The sequence below is a fragment of the Adiantum capillus-veneris genome, chromosome 13 (assembly GCF_014529385.1).
Source record: "Adiantum capillus-veneris isolate H3 chromosome 13, ASM1452938v2, whole genome shotgun sequence".
In the NCBI taxonomy this organism is placed as follows: Eukaryota; Viridiplantae; Streptophyta; class Polypodiopsida; order Polypodiales; family Pteridaceae; genus Adiantum; species Adiantum capillus-veneris.
The window spans coordinates 14,293,544-14,308,971 of NC_140943.1; the positions used below are offsets into that span (position 1 = coordinate 14,293,544).

At 44.9% G+C, this 15,428-nt stretch overlaps 1 protein-coding gene across 3 annotated transcripts in view; it reads right to left on the reverse strand.

The window, feature by feature from the left end:
- Window positions 1-15,428, reverse strand: part of LOC147443627 (protein NPG1-like) — a 51,830-nt gene that overhangs the window by 3,929 nt on the left and 32,473 nt on the right. The window lies entirely within an intron of this gene.

Here is a 15,428-nt window from a genome sequence, read left to right on the forward strand (position 1 = left end):
ATGTGTGGTGTGTGTGTGTTTTGTGTGTTGCTTGGCTGCTGTCCATGCCATTAACAATAAGTGCTCGTTCTTGGTCTGGGATTGGGGGCTCAGCTAAGACATTAAATTTGTAAAAAAGTTTGGGTGGCTCAGTCTGCAAATTTTAGCTCCCAAAACAACCCATTCTGCAAGTTTTTGCGGAGTGATTTTGTCCTTGACACAATCATGTGCATCTATCTGCATCAGGAATTGTGTTCTACTGGAGGCTGATGGCATAGGTCTAGCTTTCATGTTTTTGGTGTCTCTTTTTCGTCTATACAGTTTCTGTCTTCTCGGTTTCTGGTTAGGAAAGTCAAAAATCTTTTCCTCCCCTCCTTTCATGAGTAGCTTAGCTCTCACATGTTCTTTTTTTGAGCTCGAATCATCTTAGCTGGTAGCTGAATGGTCTTCTAACTCATCTGTTGCATCGTAGTAGAGGTTTGAAAAGACTTGTTGAGATTTCATCAAGTCCTTGGTTTTGTGAGTTTCATCTTCAATGTGGAGGGTTGATATCATTTGTATGGCAATTATATCATAGCTATCCTCTCGCTGAATTTTGTTGCAAATCTGAGTTCCATCGAGTTATCAGCTATGGCCTCCTCTCATCAAAGGCAACCCCTCCTTTGTTGGAGATATGTCATCACCAAATGGTTAAGAGTTTCCCCTCCGCTACTACGTGATTTTTGGAATTCTTGTATGGCTAGTGGTCTTCCCGGGCTAGCCACCCATTGCATTGCATGTAGATTGCGTGGCCAAAACCTTTTAGGCAATTCTGTCCGGTCATGTTTGGGTTAGACCTGGGGTTTCCCATTTTCTGGGGATTTTAGGTTTTCCCCACAGCTGTACTTTTGGTGGGTGATTGCCTTACCTGCACCTATTTCACTATATATGTGCTTAGGGTAGGTAAGCTGGTGTTATGTTACCAAAGTTAGGTTGTCACGTGCACACTTCACTTGCGCTACATGGACATGCTTCTGCTACAGTCTAGCATGAGTCTTAGCTTAGGACCTAGCTTGGCAACTTTGTGAGCCTCTAGCAGGACATGCATGCCCAGGTCGGTCATAGTTGCATACCCTCTCTTGCACAGTACTGCATTTCAGCATGTAGGCATTTTACTGCATGTGAACCACCTCTTGGCTGGCATTATTAATAAATGACCCTCCACATTCCCAATCGTGGCGTTTCAGCCAGACCCTGCTCGACCCAGCCTTTGGAGGCTATAAAGGAAGCCTATTGGGCGCTAAAGACACCAGAAGACACAGGGACTTGCAGTAGCACCAAGCAGTACCCAGCAATTCCCCAGCGTTTGCAGCCCTTGATCATCACCGTTTTCAGTCAGAACAGCCAGTATTTTCACGCCATGATTGCCACCGATTTCAGCCCCTAGCCTCGTCGTGGTTGTAGACCCTAGCCATCGACATCGCTAGCAGTTTTCGGCATTCAGCCATAGCGTCGTCGTCGTTGTCGTCGTTGACATCATCGTCGTCGTCGACACAGAACCCATCAGTACCTCGTCGTCGTCATTGTTGTTGACATAGAACCCATCAATACCTCGTCATCATCATCGTCGACATAGAACCCATCAATACCTCATCGTCGTCGACACAGAACCCATCAGTACCTCAGCACCCCACTGTTGGGTTAAAGGCCTAAATAATCCCTTTTGTACATTTTTATACTTTGTCCAGGTTCACATTGAATCTAGACACATTTTTTAAAGGTCACTTGTCATAAAAGTGGGAAAGCCCAAAAACTCAACAAGTGAGTTTTCCCCAAATCGTGCAAACCCTCTCTCTCTCTCTCTCTCTCTCTCTCTCTCTCTCTCTCTCTCTCTCTCTGTGATTTCGATCTGCAGCGCTACGGCTTCCTTGCACTCACGCTAGACACCAGGAGGACATGGATACAACCAGCACAGGAATTGGCCACGAAGATGGCTTTCTACAGAGACCACCTTCTCCAGCTTACGGAAGATGGTTTTGTGACGAGACCCAAATACATGGATACCCACTTGTCTCATGGGATACGATGTACTATTGGCCAGTTGCAGATTGAAGCTGGGAGATACAGCGGAGTACTAGCAGAAGACAAGACATGCCCCTTGTGTAACATGGAACCTGAGACAGAGCTACACTATACATTCCGCTGCCCCGTCTACTACGAGATACAAGGCAGATTCCACTGCTTGTTCAGAGAGGGTTTTGGACCACTCTCAAGAGTCATGGGATACAAAGATCAGAGATGTCTGGGTTTGTTCTTGCTCGAGCTGCGCAGACACAGAGATAGCCTAATGAATGGAGAGGCTAGCCAGTCTCAAAGACGGATCACAGACTTTTTCAGAGTAGACACGGGACAGCCGCAAGAGCCACTCCCATGGCAGAGCTCCCCCTCGTCTCACACCAGAGGCACACTGATTGACCGAGCGATTGAATTGGGGAAATCCAGGTGCCTGCGACTGCGAAGAACTACACAGCATCGACGGAGGCTACGACAGAAAATTCGGAGCACGCTGGCCAGGCATGCACGACGCCCGATCAGACTACTAACCATGGAGAAAATTGATGAGATTCGCCAACGACCGATGATAGATCTCTTGTGATTCAGCTATCCCAACAAACCGCCCATTTTTTGCTTAGTTTGTTGCTTGGCTCACATAGATCAACTTAGGACCCCATAGTATATATCTTTGTTTTGTACTGTTGTTAGGTTATTTTGTTACTCTGACTTTGTATCAGATCCACCACTTTGTAACTTTCGGGTCTCATAGGTCACTATGGCCTTTTGAAGACGTTAATATAACATTTCATTCCATTATCTCTCTCTCTCTCTCTCTCTCTCTCTCTCTCTCTCTCTCTCTCTCTCTCTCTCTCTCTCTCTTTTTTTTTTTTTTGGAAAAAACAGGGCTATATATTACTGAGTACAAGATAATCCCCAACGGATGCCAAAATAGCCTATCACGTGGGGTGTACAAGCTGAATGTAAGGTTGAGAGCCACTATAGTGACAACTCGACTAGAACAAGCTCATGGTGGTCTGTATGAGGAGTGGAGGAGAAACCACTGAGGAGGTGCATAATGCCATGTAATCTGTCCACCTGTAAGTGTGAAGAAGAGTCTCTCTCTCTCTCTCTCTCTCTCTCTCTCATTTCGATCTACAACGCTACGGCTTCCTTGCACTCACACTTGGCTACACCTGGCCCAGACCTGCACTCTTTCACCTCGCGCATCTCCCGGTAGTCTTTCCTTCACGCTTTAACCCTCAGTACCCATCATCAGTAGCATTAGTACCCATTAGCATCAACATCTCAGCATTTAGTCATTGTATCAGCATTGTGCAAGAAATAAAGGAAGTACTTGCTCTGGCAAAGAGCAAGGGGGCCCTTGAGGGTTTGGAACTTGACATCCCGTGTCGTCTCTCTTTTCTCTTTCTCTTGTGTCTCTCTCTTTCATTCAATTCAGTTCAATTCTTTCAAGTGAATAGTGTCCCTTGTGTTTGTGTGGAGTACTAGATCCTTAAACACTTCCCCTGCACCTGACATAGGTGATCTTTGTCTACAACTTACTCTCTCTCTCTTGCTCTCTTTACACCCTTCCGCACACGCACCCGCATGGTATCAATCCCCTAGGCTGCTCTGGTGTTTTTTTTTTGGCCCTGCGGCTGCTGATTGCTTGCATTTTGTGCAGCCAAAGGGATCGCCTTACATTCGGGAGGCTCTTGCCGTGGCAATCCTCTCTCTTCTCTTGCGTCTCTGCGTTTGGCTCTTGCGACCCCTCATTCCCTTGCTAGAGCTCGCTTTTTTGGAGCATTTTGTCACCGGACAACCCCCTCTCTCCCTCTGTTGTCCCTAGCCTAGTGGCGTTTTCTACCTCCCCTTGTGTTTTCTCCAAGAGTGGCTTTTCTAATGGAGAGGGCCACATTAGCATCAAAGTACGTTCCCTTGGCAGATATGATCGATCTACTAGTTCTTTGTCCGATTCAGCATTCGGTGCCCTTAATCAAGGCATCCATCTTTTGAGACAAAAGTTTTGTGGTGAAAAGTTGTTGGGGCTTTACTCTGTTTTCAGCCTACAGAAGTTGCAAGATGCAAGATTTACCTCCTAGTCAAATGTAGTGAAATTGATATAGTGAAGATCTAGGTTTTACACTTCCACAAATCCTTTCCTTGCCTTAGTGATTCCTTTGAGCTTGAGAATGGTTCCTTTTACTTTTCCCTGAAGAGAGGGAAAGAGAGTGCGGTAGAGATGTGTAGAGGGGGGGAGAGAGGGAGAAGAGGAGAATGACACCCGATGGGGTCCCAACCAAAACTCTCTAGAGTCAACCACCCCTTTGCCGATGTGGTATTTGCTTTAGATTGCGTAAATGAAATGTACAGACATGCAATACCTCAAGTGCAAACTCTACTGACTCAAATGACAACTGCCACCATGGTAACTTCTCAAGACGAGGCACCTCCAGGGCTGATTTGATGCACCTTTGGATCCTTCTTGATGTGCGATTGCGGATGGCCACCAAGGGGTAGATCTGGGGCTGAATTGCGTTCTCAATTCGAGAAGAATGAAGGGCTGAAAGCTGGCTGCAAAAATGCAGATCTACGAACGTAAGACGCAGCATTCAACGCAGATCTCGATGACGACGATGATGGACAGTAATGGAGCACTCTATGCCAACAAGGGAATGGCCGAAAGGAGGCTCGATGGGCTGCCGAAGTACCAAACCACAACAAGAAACACGCAAATGCAGTTCCGAGCCGAATTCCGGCAATGGAACAGGCTGAAAACTAAAAGGCTGAACTGATACGTTGCTGGATGCTAGCGTTGGGGCTGGTTGGCTAAAAGCACTGGCTGATATGCCCTCTCTACAAACGCTAGGCTGATTTGCATCAAAACATTGGCTCTCCTTTCTCTAGCGCTAGTGCATCTGATGATGTATCGCTTAGTCCTTGACTCCCTTTATAGGGCTGAAAATTGATTTATGACTTTCCTTAGGCTTAGGTACGGCAATATGTCCACCACACCCAACAAATAAATTATTAAGATGATTTATTAAAAAGTTAGGTAGTTTCGAGGTGAAACTGTCACACATCTATCGATCCACGAATCCGATTGACGCGGGGAATGGCTCGTTGGATTCCTCTAACCTAGAACTATATGCACGTCATCCCAGATGCCCACCCTAGTGTAATAACATCTGTCAAAACGCTTGTACAAACCATTTACAAGAGGGTTCCAAAATTGGAAAATATAATCAAATTGACTCATCCGGACATGCAGGTCCTGCCAACAGGCTCACAAAATTGTCGGTACTAATCCTCCTAGGATTCTAGACACTCCTAGGAAGAAGGGGAAAACTTGCTCTGGAAGTCGATAAAGCATGTCCACATGACACACAGAGCCATACACTCTTGTAACATAACGTCACTTAGCTTTACATATGACCAAGTGAAAATTCTCTGCAAAGAAGCCTTGTGAGCCCCTTGCTGGTGTTTTCAAAGTGGGCAGCAGGCTGGAAATCACCCTAAGTGCATTGGAAAGAGAGAACATCACGTCGTAGAAGTTAGAACAGAGACACAGAGTGATAGAGTTCCACTCCTCGAAGCATTAGCCCCTATATATGTCACAAACTGCTGATGTGTCAAGCCACTGAAGAACGGAGCCAACCTGCAAATCCCAGCCGAGAGGCCTAAACCCTAGAAGAAGCACAAGCAACAGAAGAAGTTTAACCAACTTGCAAAGTCTTGTCGAGTAGCCTATTTTTAAAGACGAGTTCCCACCAACTTACTGGACCCCGTCCGATGGGGCCCGAGAGACCCGAAGGCATTAAAGTAAAGCAGGACCCACATGATGCATGGTTTTTACGACCCCTTCTGAAGATGCAATAAAGGCACAGTCAGTTGTTGGGGAGATGGGGATACTCTAGTCCAAGGGATCTCGAAAGAGAAGAAAAATCTACTTCACAAGCACCAAAGAGTAAAAAGTGCCATGGACAGAAGATACGTGGGAACGAGCTCTTATGCATACCTACGACCTATATCTTACGGAATAGCCCATTCTAGGTGTGAATTTCTAGTGAAATTTACACGAGGATGTTCGTCTGGACTCACAGCACAGCATACTCCGTTTTCACTTTTTTACCGACAGTAAATATTTTTTACCTACACTAAATATTTTTCACCTACATGGTAAATACAAATCACTTTTTACCTACAGTAACTTTTTTTACCCATGGTAAATATTTTTTACTGCACCATAAGTATTTGCTAAGTAACAGTTCACTGTTACTAGAAGCAGTGATTAGGCATCAACAATGCAGTTACAGGAGGAGAAAAGAGAAAAATCTTATGGTAAAGGTGAGTCAACAGAGATAAAGACTTTTGAGTTGATAAGAGACATGCTGATTTTTTCAAAGAACACATGTCAAAAGAAGCCATGGTTGAGGATTTTTTGAGAATTTGATATTCAGGAGGACCCAGCTACCACCTCCCCCCTGCAAATCCCCCCCTGACATGTGCAGAACCTCCAGTTTCAACAGCCACCTTACCTGCTCTTAAATGCTAGAAGTAGCCTGCTCTTTCTTGGCCTTCTCATAACACCTTTGAGTGAGGACATCTGCCAAACAAGCACGGATGGAATCCTCTACTTGTAGTGTGTAGTCAAACTCTTAAACTGCACCACCCACTTTGTTATTCTTTGAGACAATTCCATGTGTTGTAGGGCATATGGAAAAACCTCCTCAGTTGTGATCACCATAAATTGTCTCGGAAGTAAGTAAGCCCGAAACTTCTCCACTGCAAACTTAAGAGCTAGCACCAATTGCTCAGTTGCGCTGAAACCCTTTTCAGCAGCTGTCATCACTCTACTAGAGAAGTAGACTGGTCTCATGAGAGATGTCTTTGGGTCTTTTTGCATCAAGACAACTCCTAGAGCTTCTGGACCTACACTAGGATTTACATAGAATAATTCACCCCATGTGGGTTGTAGGACGACAGGCAATGAGCTCAAAATGGTTTTAACTTCTTGAAAGCACCTTTCACCCTCCTCACTCCATGTCAATGTAGTGTGTTTAGTGAGCTGCTGCAAAGGATAGATTGCCTGAGAAAGGAGATGTATGAATCGTCCCATGTAGCGAACCTTTTGAATGAAGGAGACTAGTTGCTTCACGTTTGAAGGAGTAGGTAAAGCTAACAATGTCTTTACCTTTTCAAGGTCAGCCTCGATACCATCTTGAGACACAACATGGTCTAGTAGAGTGACCTTGCTCTCACCTATGTGGCACTTGTCTTTATTCAATTGCCCACCCAATTGGGCCAGACGGGTGAAACCTTCATCAACCTTGGACAGATGTACTTCCCTAGAGCTGTAAATGCAAAAATCATCAATGAAGACTCGTATGGACTTACCAAAGTAAGGTTGAAACACCAAGTTCATAAACCTCTGGAAAGTAGCTGGGGCATTAGTTAAACCAAAAGGCATAACTCTATAAGCAAAGCACCCCCAAGGTGTTATGAAGGTAGTCTTTCTTTGGTCTTCATCTGCAATTCTGATTTGGAAGTAGCCTTAGTACCCATCACACACTGTGTACCTTTCATGACCAGCCACTTCATTTAGTATTTCATCTTGAAAAGGCAAAGGAAAATGGTCCCTTTTTGTGGCTGCGTTTAGAGGCTTGTAATCCACACATACTCTCCACTTCCCATTTTTCTTTGGTGCTACCACAACTGGAGACACCCACTCAGAATCTTCCACTGGGTAGATAAATCCTGCCTTGAGTAATCTTTTTACTTCTTTTAAGAGTGCATCTTGTTGCACTAGCCCTAATCTCCTTAACCTTTACACCACTGGTTTGGCACCTTCCTTTAATTGGATATGGTGTTGGGTTACCGTCACTCCTTTAATGTGCTCGTAATCAGTTATAAAGAGGCCAGCATGCTTCTTTAGTACCTACAAATAGGGTTCTCTCTCTTCTTCTAGTAGGTCCTTAGCTAGCATCTCCTCTAACCCTGTGGCTTCTTCCTTGTTTAGAGAGTCTTGACCACCTTCTCCTTCTGGGTTTCGCAGTATTATACCCATGACTTCCAAAGAGCTAGCATCCTCCTCAGATGACTCATCCTCATATAAAGAGCAGTTGCTTGTGCTCCATTCATCCATAGAAGTCTCCATCTCTAGGTCTTGTTGTCTACCCTGCTTCATGTCATACACAATTTTTTGTTGCTTGCCACCTACCTTATGATTTGGTCGCAACTCAAGGGAACCTGTCTCCCAATCTTGCCTAGCTTTCATAGCCATAAGCCAAGGTCTTCCAAGGATTAGCGGATAGCCCTCCCCCTTAGTTGGGATCACATAAGCATCAATTGAGATTGCCACACCAAAAGCTGAAACCTTCACTCCATTAACCTTTCCCACACAAGCCACCCTTACATTGTTTGCCATCTTACCTTGTAAGGAAGTTTGCTCGTTTACTTCCAAACCCAACCTATGCATTAATTTCTCTGTCATAACACAAATCTCGGCTCCACCATCTACGTACACATTGGACACTCGCTGACTCTTAATCTCTGCATCAATGACTGGCACGATATCCTTCATGCCTCTTGCACTAATAGACCCAACTGACTTTGCCTTAGCCCTCCTGGTGCTTACCATCTTAGACCAGGTTCTACGCATCTTTGGGGAAAGGTGGAGGAGTTGCTGCCATGAAATCTTTGGTCCTTGCTTACTCACATCTGCTACCAGGTCGTAAGGTATGGATCCTACCCCAAGTGGAAAGTCTTCTACTCCTATGTGCCTCCTTGACCTACTCTTCCTTTTCTTGTCTCCTATCACTTGGGAGGAACCCTCATTCCCTTTATCCGGCTCTGAAGCTTCCATTTCATCAGTTCTTTGTCTCCTAACTCTCTTTATTGGCATGGCAACAGCTTCCTTCATTTTTTCTTTCCCTTTATCCTTACCATTGTCAAGACTTATGACAGAGACAGCCCTGTCCTCCCCTCCCGATGGTAGTGGAGGGATCTCTGCTGGTGCTTGTGGTGGTGGAGGAGGGGGTCTCAATATTTGGATTGATGGAGCCACGTGTGCATTTTGTCCATTTAGTGGCCTAGCTCGAGGAGGAGTGACTTGCTGGCGAGGAGGCCGTCTTTGATTACCATTTCCTTGATAGCGTCGTGGATGGGGGCAACAATACATGCCGTGACCTACCTCTCCACAGTTGTAGCAAATGTACTCACGTGCTTGTCTTTGACCTTCTTGTCTATTTCGTTCATTTCCTGGCTGGGGAGCCCTTACACCTTGAACCAGATTGATGGACAGACTCTCAAGTTGATTGGTGATTTGTTGAAGTAATTCTTGTTGAGAGGACTCTTGGTCTGTTGCTCCTGTCCCTACTACTACCCTTGCCATAGGTTGAGCTAACGGTGGAGGCTCCATTCCCCCTTGTAGTTGAGCTTGGAATTTTAGCTTCCTATCCTTCTCCCTTGCATAAGTCATAGCTTTATCAAAGGTATCTGGGAATTTACCTTTTACCTTTTCTCGAAGGATGGGGTAAAGCCCTGCCAGGAAACAGTCCTTCTTTAGGCATTCTGGCGTCCTTTCTCCTTCACCTAGTGATGCAGACCATTTCTCCCACAGGTTGGAAAACTTTCCTTCATAGCTTCTATAGTCATTGGGTGATGTTTGGCGTAGCTCTAAGAGCTGTCTCCATATCTCCTCTCGAGACTCATGGTGGCGAAATTCCTCGATGAAGGCCATCTTTAAGGACTCTCAGTCTCTTCTTTCTTCAGGTGCCAAAGTTTGATACCATAATTTTGCACCTTCCCTCAAAACCAAAGGAAAGGCCCTTAACTTAGTAGCTTCGTCATCCCTTCCCGATACCAGAAAGGCCATTTCCAAATTATCCAAAAAGTCTGGAGCAACCTCCCCAGGCTTACCATAAAAATTAGGGAAGGCCATAAGTGAGAGAGTAAACAATTACACAAACAACTCCAATTTATTTTAAAATAGAGTATGGTAATTACAATTTGGAGCTTTAGCACAACTTAGCTCAAAATAGGATGAAGATCGACACATCAAAGAAATGGTAATAGTCTAGTAAGGGTAGAATGATAGGATGAGGAGAGCGTAAGATTTTCCCAAGTCTCTCGGCTCCAAACAACAGGGCTATTCTTTCCTGATAAAAGAATTTTCTATCAATACAAATATTCACACGGATATGACGCAGAAAATGGAAAGGAAACATGCGGGGATCATCATTCTCATTATTGGCATCCATACTTACACACAAGAGCCTAGCTTAGTCGCACCACCTTGGGACCAATGAGCCTGATCAGCCACAGAAGGTCAGCACCTCGGATCACTTCGACTCTTCCTGATGCATCTGTGAAGACGTAAGGCGTGATGGCAACACTTTGTACAATGCTGAGCCTTTTAGCAAGCAACAATTGGATGCTATTACCATAATCAGCATGACGAATGAAAGTGACACCATTAATGTGCAGCACATCATCAACTAAGATAGTTTTCTTAGATTGAGATAACTTCTTGAAAATTAGCAGCAAAGGTAGGGCAGGGAGGCTTTTCACCCGGTCTCCAAAGCACTTTGGACAATATCCAAAGTGATCTTCACGCGGACAAGAGGTTGGCTTGGGATTGGTGGTGTCTGGATTCACAAAGTGCACTGGGAGCACTCGCAGACGGGCGGCAATCTTGTAGGCAAGCCTTCGCCTCTTTGCTTTAGGAGGATTTAGGAGTGAGAGTCGTGGTTGCAAGTTGGAGGTTGAAGTTGGTTACTCACTAGCCTTTTTCTTGCCTGTAGTGGTCATGTAATCCCTTATTAATGAGATTAAGCCAAATGTTACCTTACGCTTGAGCACGCGCTGCGGCCTTGGGCCACTTAGGTATAGAGGTGATCTTCCTCCTCTTAGTGGGCTCCTCAGGAAAGAGAGGTCTGGTGATGCTTTCTCTTCCCTTAATGTGTGTCACAGTACCTTCGTGTATGTTGAGGTAGAATATTTCAAGCTCGTGTGCGTTGGAGGTTTCTGGAGCACTCATAGGTTGAGAGGAGAGGTATATCAAGCTCTTCTTCTTACTCTCCTTCGTTGGCGACGATCACGAACAAGGCATGTAGAAGAACTTACTTCTTGAATTTCAATGACACTGCAACCTGGTAACAAGACCTCGATGAAAGCTTTTAAGGCCTCTAAAGCCTCCTCCTCTTTTGTTCTCCATTTTGCAAACTCCTCACGCCATTCGTCCATGTTGTAGATTGCACATCTTCATTGCTTGTGGTCTGAAGGTCTATGTAGCCCTCCTCCGTAGGGGCACCAAAATGATAGCGGGAAAAAGAGCAGTGCAATCGGGTGGCCTCTGTACTCGTGCACACTCCACAAACCACGCTTCATGCAAACAAGCAAAGAACAAAACAAAGGGGGCACCACCCTAAATTAAGAGGTTTAAGGACCTCACACATAGTGCACATAGGCAAGTGAGACTTTTGGCATTATGATGGCATCAAAACATATGGCAAAACACATAGAAACGAAGCTTAGGGACCTTATGTAGCATATATATACACAAGACATCAGCTTAACAATACAACGGCATCTGATCATACATAACAAGGATATAGAGAAGCAAGCCAAGGATGGCATAATCCCTTGTAAAAAACAATCAACCCAGCAAGTAGGTATGATCCTACTAGCAACACATCAATACCTTAGAGAATGATGGCGAGGAAGGTGGCCATGGAGCATGAGAGAAGACTCCTTATTTAGGTTTTAGGGCTAGTAATGTAGCATACTAGAGGGAGAGAGAGAGAGGGAGAGAGAGTAGAGCTCCATCCATAGCTCCTCGTTGTGAGCAATGTCGTCATAGCTTCATTGCTTGGTGAAGTGGGTGAAGTGTTGGTTTTGAGTGAGAGAAGGCCTCCTTATATAGGTTTCTTAGAGGGTTTAGGATTAGGGATATACATGCTTAAATCCGCTGATTGGGGTTACTTTTTGCTTAGGGTGGTCAACAGATTGAGGTCACTTGATATGTGACCATCAAGATATTCTCTAGAGTGATGTGAGAAGGGAGGGTAAATGCTGATTTTTCTGATTCTGACTTTCCGGTCAAGGCCTTATCCCAATGTGTCACAATCAGAAAAATCAGCATTTACCCTCCCCTCTCACATCACTCTAAAAATATCTTGATGGTGACATATCAAGAGACCTCAATCTGTTGACCACCATAAGGAAAAAGTAACCCCAATCAGCGGATTTAAGCATGTATATCCCTAATCCTAAACCCTCTAAGAAACCTATATAAGGAGGCCTTCTCTCACTCAAAACCAACACTTCACCCACTTCACCAAGCAATGAAGCTATGACGACATTGCTCACAACGAGGAGCTATGGATGGAGCTCTACTCTCTCTCCCTCTCTCTCTCTCCCTCTAGTATGCTACATTACTAGCCCTAAAACCTAAATAAGGAGTCTTCTCTCATGCTCCATGGCCACCATCCTCGCCATCATTCTCTAAGGTATTGATGTGTTGCTAGTAGGATCATACCTACTTGCTGGGTTGATTGTTTTTTACAAGGGATTATGCCATCCTTGGCTTGCTTCTCTATATCCTTGTTATGTATGATCAGATGCCGTTGTATTGTTAAGCTGATGTCTTGTGTATATATATGCTACATAAGGTCCCTAAGCTTCGTTTCTATGTGTTTTGCCATATGTTTTGATGCCATCATAATGCCAAAAGTCTCACTTGCCTATGTGTACTATGTGTGAGGTCCTTAAACCTCTTAATTTAGGGTGGTGCCCTCTTTGTTTTGTTCTTTGCTTGTTTGCATGAAGCGTGGTTTGTGGAGTGTGCACGAGTACAGAGGCCACCTGATTGCACTGCTCTTTCTCCCGCTATCATTTTGGTGCCACCACGGAGGAGGGCTAAATAGACCTTCAGTCCACAAGCAATGAAGATGTGCAATCTACAACATGGACGAATGGCGTGAAGAGTTTGCAAATTGGAGAACAAAAGAGGAGGAGGCTTTAGAGGCCTTAAAAGCTTTCATCGAGGTCTTGTTACCAGGTTGTAGTGTCATTGAAATTCAAGAAGTAAGTTCTTCTACATGCCTTGTTCGTGATCGTCGCCAACGAAGGAGAGTAAGAAGAAGAGCTTGATATACCTCTCCTCTCAACCTATGAGTGCTCCAGAAACCTCCAACGCACACGAGCTTGAAATATTCTACATCAACATACACGAAGGTACTGTGACACACATTAAGGGAAGAGAAAGCATCACCAGACCTCTCTTTCCTGAGGAGCCCACTAAGAGGAGGAAGATCACCTCTATACCTAAGTGGCCCAAGGCCGCAGCGCGTGCTCAAGCGTAAGGTAACATTTGGCTTAATCTCATTAATAAGGGATTACATGACCACTACAGGCAAGAAAAAGGCTAGTGAGCAACCAACTTCAACCTCCAACTTGCAACCACGACTCTCACTCCTAAATCCTCCTAAAGCAAAGAGGCGAAGGCTTGCCTACAAGATTGCCGCCCGTCTGCGAGTGCTCCCAGTGCACTTTGTGAATCCAGACACCACCAATCCCAAGCCAACCTCTTGTCCGCGTGAAGATCACTTTGGATATTGTCCAAAGTGCTTTGGAGACCGGGTGAAAAGCCTCCCTGCCCTACCTTTGCTGCTAATTTTCAAGAAGTTATCTCAATCTAAGAAAACTATCTTAGTTGATGATGTGCTGCACATTAATGGTGTCACTTTCATTCGTCATGCTGATTATGGTAATAGCATCCAATTGTTGCTTGCTAAAAGGCTCAGCATTGTACAAAGTGTTGCCATCACGCCTTACGTCTTCACAGATGCATCAGGAAGAGTCGAAGTGATCCGAGGTGCTGACCTTCTGTGGCTGATCAGGCTCATTGGTCCCAAGGTGGTGCGACTAAGCTAGGCTCTTGTGTGTAAGTATGGATGCCAATAATGAGAATGATGATCCCCGCATGTTTCCTTTCCATTTTCTGCGTCATATCCGTGTGAATATTTGTATTGATAGAAAATTCTTTTATCAGGAAAGAATAGCCCTGTTGTTTGGAGCCGAGAGACTTGGGAAAATCTTACGCTCTCCTCATCCTATCATTCTACCCTTACTAGACTATTACCATTTCTTTGATGTGTCGATCTTCATCCTATTTTGAGCTAAGTTGTGCTAAAGCTCCAAATTGTAATTACCATACTCTATTTTAAAATAAATTGGAGTTGTTTGTGTAATTGTTTACTCTCTCACTTATGGCCTTCCCTAATTTTTATGGTAAGCCTGGGGAGGTTGCTCCAGACTTTTTGGATAATTTGGAAATGGCCTTTCTGGTATCGGGAAGGGATGACGAAGCTACTAAGTTAAGGGCTTTTCCTTTGGTTTTGAGGGAAGGTGCAAAATTATGGTATCAAACTTTGGCACCTGAAGAAAGAAGAGACTGTGAGTCTTTAAAGATGGCCTTCACCGAAGAATTTCGCCGCCATGAGTCTCGAGAGGAGATATGGAGACAGCTCTTAGAGCTACGCCAAACATCACCCAATGACTATAGAAGCTATGAAGGAAAGTTTTCCAACCTGTGGGAGAAATGGTCTGCATCACTAGGTGAAGGAGAAAGGGCGCCAGAATGCCTAAAAAAGGATTGTTTCCTGGCAGGGCTTTACCCTATCTTTCGAGAAAAGGTAAAAGGTAAATTCCCAGATACCTTTGATAAAGCTATGACTTATGCAAGGGAGAAGGATAGGAAGCTAAAATTCCAAGCTCAACTACAAGGGGGAATGGAGCCTCCACCGCTAGCTCAACCTACGGCAAGGGTAGTAGCAGGGACAGGAGCAACAGACCAAGAGTCCTCTCAACAAGAATTACTTCAACAAATCACCAATCAACTTGAGAGTCTGTCCATCAATCTGGTTCAAGGTGTAAGGGCTCCCCAGCCAGGAAATGAACGAAATAGACAAGAAGGACAAAGGCAAGCACGTGAGTACATTTGCTACAACTGTGGAGAGGTAGGTCACGGCATGTATTGTTGCCCCCATCCACGACGCTATCAAGGAAATGGTAATCAAAGACGGCCTCCTCGCCATCAAGTCACTCCTCCTCGAGCTAGGCCACTAAATAGACAAAATGCACACGTGGCTCCATCAATCCAAATATTGAGACCCCCTCCTCCACCACCACAAGCACCAGCAGAGATACCTCCACTACCATCGGGAGGGAAGGACAGGGCTGTCTCTGTCATAAGTCTTGACAATGGTAAGGATAAAGGGAAAGAAAAAATGGAGGAAGCTGTTGCCATGCCAATAAAGAGAGTTGGGAGACAAAGAACTGATGAAATGGAAGCTTCAGAGCCGGATAAAGGGAATGAGGGTTCCTCCCAAGTGATAGGAGACAAGAAAAGG